Raw genomic sequence first — 9020 nt, 5'->3', positions numbered from 1 at the left:
GGGTTGGTAATTGGGTTAAATTGGGGCTGAAATTGAAAATAAAATAGGCTAGATTTTAAATAGCCACTTTTAATAGTTATATAATTTATAAAAATAATAAATAATTTCTAAAAAATACTTTCGTGTACTAAAATGATTTAAAATAGTTGTTTAACATTTTAAAAATATAAAAGACCATTTTATGCATCAATAATGCAATTATGCATTAGTAGAGTTATTATTGCAAAGATGTGCAATTTAGCCTAAAATAAGCAAATATAATTATAAAAATGCACTAAAAATGTGTAAACACTATTTTGGCATAAATAAAGAATTTAGATGACTAAATCACTACAAAAATAATTTGATAGATAATTACTAAAAAATTTATAAATAAAAAGAGAAGAAATAAATCAATTTGGAGCTTTTAAAAATTATAGAAAAATTATAAAAATGCTTATGCATGCTTAGAACTTCATATGTGCGATTTTGAAAGTATATATATGTATTAAAATATATGAGAAAAATTTGGGTATCAATATACTCTGTGTGGACTGCTTCACTTGAAGACCCAAGAAGAAATTCAGCTCCCCTATCATGCTCATTTCTAACTTACTTCCCATGAGTTTTGCAAATTATTCACACAGAGAATCAACTGTTGCCCCAAAAATGATATCATCAACATAGACCTGAACAATGAGCAAGTTCCTTCCTCGTTTCTTTAGGAACAAGGTGTTGTCAATTTTCCCTCTTTTAAAGTCATTTTCTAAGAGAAACTTTGACAACATTTCATACCAAGCTCGAGGAGCCTGCTTCAACCCATACAATGCTTTGTCAAATTTAAACACATATCCAGGGTGTTCATGACATTCAAACCCTGGAGGTTGCTTCACATAGACTTCTTCCTTAAGAAGTCCATTCAAAAATGCACTTTTGACATCTATTTAGAATAAGGTGAATTCCATATGAGATGCAAAGGCGATTAGGATTCTAATAGCTTCCATGCGAGTGACCGGAGCAAACGTTTCATCATAATAAATCCCTTCCTCTTAATTGTAGCCTTGAACCACTAGCCTGACCTTGTTCCTTGTAGTGTTTCCATGTTCATCAAGCTTGTTCCTGAATACCCACCTAGTTCCTATAATGGTTTAATCTGAGGGTCTACATACCAGGTGCCAGACATTGTTCCTTTCAAACTGATGTAGCTCATCTTGCATGGTTGTAATCCAATCTGCATCTTTCAGGGCTTCCTTGATATATTTGGGTTCTATTTGGGAGAGAAAGGATGAGAAGGCAAGTGAATTTCTGGCTTTTGATCTAGTTTGTACTCCAGAATCTAGAGGAGTAATTATGTTGTCAAGAGGATAAGAACTTTTGTGTTTCCAGTTAGACATTTGAGGTTCGTTTGTAGAGGAGGTGGGTATATTTAACTAGTTCTCTTGTGTTCTTCTCTCATGTACTAGTGGAGTACCCTGTACTGCATCAACCACTCTTTCTTCAGCTTCAGTTGTTGTAATTGAGGTGCCTGGTTCCATTGAAGAAGAGGCAACATTGTCTCCACTCGGCTCTTTCACTTGGCTAATCATATCTGCCTTTCCATTTGTCATGTCAATGACTTCACCAGGAACCAGTAAAGGCTTTCCATCTTGATCATCTTTAGCATTTTTCTCACAGGAAGGATAAGAGTCATCAAAGATAACATGAACACTTTCCTCAACACATTGAGTCTGCTTGTTGTATATCTTGTAAGCCTTGCTTTTAAAATAATACCCCAGAAATATTCTTTCATCACTCTTGGCATCAAATTTACCAAGTTGATCCTTTCCATTGTTGAGAACATAGAATTTGTACCCAAATGTTCTTAGGTGAGTCAGATTGGGTTTCCTTCCATTCAGCAACTCATAGGGGGTTTTGTTCAGGAGAGATCTGGTCATGCACCTGTTCATCAAGTAGCAGGCAGTGTTGACTGCTTCAGCCCAGAAGTTCTTTGTAATTCCACTGTCGATCAGCATTGATTTCATCATTTCTTCAAGAGTTCTACTCTTCCTTTTCACTACTCCATTTTGCTGGGGGGTTCTTGGAGCTGAGAAGTTGTGAGTAATGCCATTTTCATTGCAGAACTCATCGAATTTGGCATTGTCAAATTCCGTTCCATGATCTGATATAATACATACGACTCTAGACTCCATCTTCACCTGGATTTTCTTGACAAAATCCACAAACACCTCAAAGGTTTCATCTTTAGTTCTAAGAAACAAGGTCCATGTGAATCTGGAGTAGTCATCCACTATCAAAAATATGTATCTTTTTCCTCCCCTGCTTTGCACTCTCATAGGGCCACATATATCCATATGCAGAAGATAGAGTGGCTTTGATGTGCTTAAATCCTTTTTAGACTTAAAAAGAGGACTTCACATGCTTTCCTCTAGCACAGGCATCACATACTTTCTGTAATTTAAACTTTGACATGGGAAGACCATGGACCATGTCCTTCTGAATTAATTTGTTCAGAAGAGAGAAGTTTGGTGCCCTAGTCTTCTATGCTAGAGTTCAGCATCATCATTAACAACTTTCAGACAACTAAGATCACCACTTTGTATGGACTCGAAATCACCAACATAGATGTTCTTGTATCTTTTGGCCACAAGTACAACTTCACCAGTTATCAGATTAGTAACTGTACATATCTTGAAAAAGAACTCCACCTAGTTTCCTTTATCACAAATCTGAGAAACACTCAAGAGACTGTACTTAAGACCAATGATATAGTACACATTCTCAATAGAGTGAGTAAGTGATTTCCCGACTTTTCCAACTCCAAGAATGTACCCCTTTTTCCTATTGCCAAAGGATACACTCCCTCATTGCAGGGTTTTTAGTGAAAGAAACTACATGGTGTTCCCATTCATGTGCTTTGAACATTCAATATCCATGAACCATTGTTGACTGTTTCATTTCACTGTTCCCTGCAAAAGGAGATCAAGAGTTAGTTTTAGGAACCCAAGCAAGTTTGGGTCCCTTGTAGTAGGCAAGAGGATGAATAAGAGCTCTCTTAGTTCATGTAGGTAATATGCAGTTTTTGTGGGTGGAACCTGGTCCCTTTTTAGTAGTTACATTTTTAGCAAACACTTTGTTTTTCTAAAAGGACTGGACCCTGGCTTGGCAATTTTCTTTGAAATACCCATTGTTCCCACAGTGGGTACACAGCCAGTTATCTGGTATAGTAACATGCTTTCTAGGAAGGTTGTAAGGAGTTTTTTCCCTCTAGAACCATATTCCCTGCCTGTTTCTACCATTATTAACGTACATGGAAGTGATAGCTTCCGAGGACCAGGTCCACTTTAGGGACTTTTCAAGATCATTTTTTTATTCTTTCCAGTTCAGTATGGAGATGGTTATTTTTATCAGATTCAACACACATACTAGTTCTCACAACCTTCAACTCGTTTTCAAGTCTAATATGTTCCTCACTTTCTCTCCCCTTTCCTTTTCCAAAATTTCCAAATTTTGACCCAGTCCCTAGTCCCTTTATTGTTTCACTTAGGTCTGCAATCACTACCAAGAGATCATCTCTTTCTTCCTCAATCTCAGTCACTCTTTCCATAAAGGCTTCTCTTTCTTTTCTGAAGTTTTCAATAGTTTCACAACCAAGAAGTCATCTCTTTCCTGTTCTATGTTAGCAATTTTTTTGGTTAAAACAGATTTTTCTTTCTCCAGCTCACAAATGGTTTCCTTCATATCGACAACACATACTACCAGATCATCTCTAGTTTGTTCATCTTCTCCTAGCTCTAAGGTCAAGGCATCCTTATCCTCCACAAGACTATGATAGGCATCAATCAATATACTAGTTCAAGACATAAGTTTCTTTGGGAGAGTAGGATTTCAGATTTCTCTGAACATCCCTGAAATTTACCTCACTATTGTCATCGTCTTCATCATCATCTGATTGGGCTATCAAAGCAAAAATTGAATCATATTAATTTTCCTCATTTCAACTGTCATCATGGAGCTATCACCAGCATCAGTTTCATCTTTAGACTCACTGGAGGAGTCTCCCCATGCTGCAAGAGCCTATTTCACCATATTGTCAGCAGATCTCTTCCTCTTGAATTCCTTGTCAGGAACCGGGTTCCTCGTAGTTGCTTTCTCAGGGTTGTACTTGGAGTACTCTTGCTTCAGGAGAGGACAATCTTTGATGAAGTGCCCATAATTTTCACACTAATGGCAGAGATCATAGTTCTTTGGCTTGCTAGAGCTGTCCCGTTTCAGTATTCCTCCATTTCTACTGACCATCTTCTGAAATCTTTTGGTGAAGTAAGCCATGGCACTGTCCTCCTCACTCGAGTCATTGTTATTAGCTTTGAGTGCCAGGTTCTTTTCTTTTTTTGGATCTCCTCTTTCACTATCTATCTTCCTCTTTATCTCGTAGGTCTTCAGATTTCCAACCAGCTCGTCTATGGTCAGCTCCTACAGGTCCTTTCTTCAGTAATAGCATTCACCTTGCTTTCCCAAGAACTGGGCAGGATATTGAGAATTTTCCTTACTAGCTTGTTCCTGGGAATGGTTTCACCAAGTGAGTGTAACTTATTTATGATGGAGGTGAATCTTGTGTGCATATCTTGAATAGATTTATCATCCTTCGTCCTAAGAGTTCATACTCGATAGTGAGCATATCAATATTAGATTGCTTTACTTGAGTAGTTCCCTCATGTGTTGTTTGTAGAGCTTCACATATCTCCTTTGCAGTTTCACAAGTAGAAATTCTATTGTATTCATCAAGTCCTATTCCACATACCAAAATCTTTTTGGCACGAAAATATTTCTCCACAGATTTCCTGTCTGCGTCGGTGTATTCTTTTCTGGTTTTTGGCATTGAGAATGGAAGTTCTGCAAGTGCCTTTGTTGGGATGTAAGGACCATCACATATGATGTCCCACAACTCAGAATCCTCATCCATGATAAAATCATGTATTCTTGTCTTCCACCACCCATAGTATTGCTCATTGAACCTGGGTGGTCTGTATGTAGATTAACCTTTTTTAAAATTTGGTGGAGCAACCATACGGATCCTTCCTAGGTGTTAGATTGATAGGAGGAACCCGCTCAGATACTAATTGTTAGTTTATATGAGTCCACCAAACTATAGAGTACCTGATCCTCTATGAGTTTTCCCTAAGAATACTAATGAAACACTGTGTAAATAAGACGCGGGATTTTTACGTGGAAAAATCCCACTCAAGGGGACAAAAACCATGACCTACACTTGTAGGCTTTCAACTTCACTAACTTGTAAACACTCTATTACAAGCCACTTTGTAATGACTCTATTACAAAGACTTCAATTGAACTAACTTGTGATACTCTTACCACAAGCCACTTTGTCGCTCATTAGTTACAAAGACTTTAACTTATGACTAACTCTAGTCACAACATAAACTCAAAAAGTTTATGGTTTTACACGGGGGTTCCTAAGCAACGCTTCAAGCTAAGCAATTTAGGAATTACAATAATGACAATCACAAAGTTACAGCTCAACTAAGGACGATAAAATATTAGATTTAGGAACTGGTCCGTAGTAGCGTTTAACTTTGTTCTTCAAGCTCTTGAGAATTGAGTTCAATGTTTTCAGAAGACTTGAATGCTTGAAGTTAATTCTAAAGTGTTCAAGTGATATTTTTGTTATAATGCTCTTGTTAATACACCCTTGATGACATCACTTGAATGATGTAAGCACTTGGTAGGTCAAAGGCAAGTGACTACAAATTGTTGCACTGTGTTCACTGTTTCTGTGGCAGTCACTTTCCAGCTGTACACAGTTGACTTTCGTATTGCTGTCAGTGAAACACAAGGGATCAGGTCCTTGTCTTGTTTCTTCATTTACTACATTTGCAGCAGTTCACATTAGCTGGAATCCATTCATTTGTAATGTGTACTAAGTGTGTCAAGTTTTCTATCTGGTTATTGATAGTAAGTTTGTTAGATCATCAAAACATAAAGCAAAGATATTGAAAACCCATCAATTATCCTCCATCTTTAATTGCTATTGCAGCAATATTTTATGTCATAAATGAGCTTGACCCTTGCAATGCAGTAGATTATGTGAATCAACTCATGGATGTGCTTAAAGCTAGAAGGGTCTGCATTCTTTTACATTGAGTTTTTTTTCCTATTAGTATTAGTACCCGCATGGTGTACGGATAATATTATGATCCTGCTAAATTCTATAAATTAAAAAGAACAAATTATATAAATAACTATTGACATAAACTTAAATATTATAATCTCATATATAGCAGGTGATACAAACAAATAAAAATACAATATGATTCAAAAATAAATACTCATTCCCTTTCAATTTACATAAAATATTTTTCTTATTAGTCTGTTCCAAAAGAATGACACATTTCTGTATTTGAAAATAATTTAACTTTAAATTTTTTATTTTACCCATTTGACATATAATGAGAAGTTCTTACATTCATGCAAATATCATGGCCCCACAAAACTATTAGGATCATAAGTTTCAAAAGTTTTCTTTTTCGTTCTTAAATTTCGTGTCAAGTCAAACTATCTCATCTATATTGAAACTGAATGAAGTCATACTATATAGAATAATAATAAATAAAAATATATTTATTAATATCTTAATTTAAATTATAAAAATATATTATATTATTATCTCAACATAATAAATTCTCACATCAACATCAACTTCCACCAACCTAAAATTATACGGTGACAAATTAATATATACATACATGATAATTTATGAACAACCAATATATTCTAACTTTTGGGAGTTACTAACTTATAAAACACTTAGATCGTAATTTGCTCAATAATTTTGCTAGTTACCTTAATTTTAACCACACAATTAAAGTCACATTGTTTTTAACAATTTAAATGATACTTTTGGGATATAGTTAAGATTAATATATTATAATTAAATAAATGTTAGCCTACTTTAAATATTTTTCTTCCACGATGCACATGCACAAAAGAAGATGAGTTCTTACATGTAATTATTAATTAAATGAATCTTACCATATGATTTTACGATCCACTTTATTTTGTGCAAATAGCAATCCCAAATAGTGCAGTTATATTCATCTATGTGTTTACCCTATCCAAATCTATTTCATTCTAATTGACACACACACACACACACATAATATATATATATTCGACTTCTTTGGTTGCTCGATCAATTGGCTTATACAATTTGAGAGAACATAAATATCAACAACGTGCTAAAAAATCATTGTACATACCTGAGCCATTAGAGAAGAATCTATCATCCCTTATTATATATTTTAGCATAGCAGCTGCTAGCACTAATAAAAAAAATAAAAAAATAAAAAAGATGTATGTATTGCTTCCAAACAATTGAGATATAAAATAAATTATAAAATATTGGATAATTAATTTTATCGAAAGCCAACACAATTGGCATTTGTTTAGCCAATGTCTGAGTCGATTCATAGTTAAACATTATCCCTAAGGTAGTTACGAATGTTAAGTTTTGATCCAACAACTCGGTAATTATGATTATGGATTCGAGCCTAGATTTTTAGTCTTATTTCTAGTAACAAACATGTTTTTATTTTTTCTGTTATTTTTGTTATGAACTCAAATTTCAAAAAACTCTTTCTCATTATTTAGAACAATTTTCCTCACTCGTTGAGCCTCCCTTTTGAATTGGAACATTTATGTGTTGATTAGCTTTCCTAATTAATTAATCAATTAATTCAAATTTAACTTTCTTTCCATTCAGATTCAAAAGAATCTTATTTACTATATTTCTATTTAAATTTAAATAAATATCCTGTATTTCAATTTAAATTAAATACTATAACAAATATTATCATAATTTGCCAAGTGGCTGTATATTAGCTTGCCACTTGGCTTAACCATAATGCACACTTATTATATTGCCATGTGACTTTTTATTAGCTTATCGTGTTACTTAATGTCCTTATTCATTGCTCTACTTTTAGTATAATATAGTGAATATAGTTTTGTATTACCCTAAAATTTAATTTAATATTGTTCTTTTGTTCCGTAGCTCCAATTATTTTGTTTAAATTTATCAATAATATTATTTTTCCTATTTAATTATTATATTAAACAAATTTAAAGTGTAGACCCCTTCACATTACTTCTATTCTCCTCTATGTACATTATTTTGGAGCATATAATATTTTAATTATTTTTCACATTTCGTGTTGTATCTATAATATAAACATTATCGTATTATTTTTCTAATTCTTTTGAAAATATGCCAAAGTTTAAACGAAAAAGTTCTTTTATTATTTTCCATAAATCTACACGTTTAGTAATTATTATTTAGTATTATGTGCAATAAGCAATTAATTATTTTCTTTTGTTTTCATATAGAGTTTTGACTTTAATTTTTTTATAACTTAACTATATGACAATTTTAATTACATCTTTATATTTGTTGCTTGGTGTTATTTCATTGTAACTATTTTAAATGTTAGGTTTATAAATTATGTTTTCAATTGCGTGATATTATTCATATAATATATTTTTCTCGTAATAATTTAAAAAGCTTTCTTATATAAAATTTAAATGTCCAATCCTTCTATATATCTACAATTATATTATTTGCTTACAAAAGAAAACTCTCTTTTTTTCGTTTTTTGTTTATTGTTACTGTGTTACCCTTTACTTAATATGGTTACATTATTACTTAGCTTTTTATTAGCTTGGCACCTACTTTATATCCCTATATGTTACTTCTATTATAATATACAATAATGAATATGGTTTTTCTTTCTCTTAAATTAATCTTTTTATTTATTTTAATCTTTCACTATATAATATTTGAATTTATCAATAATATTTTTGAGTATTAATTATTTATTTACTTTATTTTATCATTTAAATTAATTCAAAGTATGAAATTCTCTCACACTATCTTTATCCCTCTCTTTCTAAATTATTTTCCCTAGTTAGCGTGATATTTTATTTAATTTTTTCATTTAGTGTTTTATTCAATAATAGACAAAAATAAA

This window comes from Nicotiana sylvestris, chromosome 2 (genome assembly GCF_000393655.2).
Source record: "Nicotiana sylvestris chromosome 2, ASM39365v2, whole genome shotgun sequence".
Classification (NCBI taxonomy): domain Eukaryota; kingdom Viridiplantae; phylum Streptophyta; class Magnoliopsida; order Solanales; family Solanaceae; genus Nicotiana; species Nicotiana sylvestris.
Note: the sequence above shows the minus strand (reverse complement) of the source record.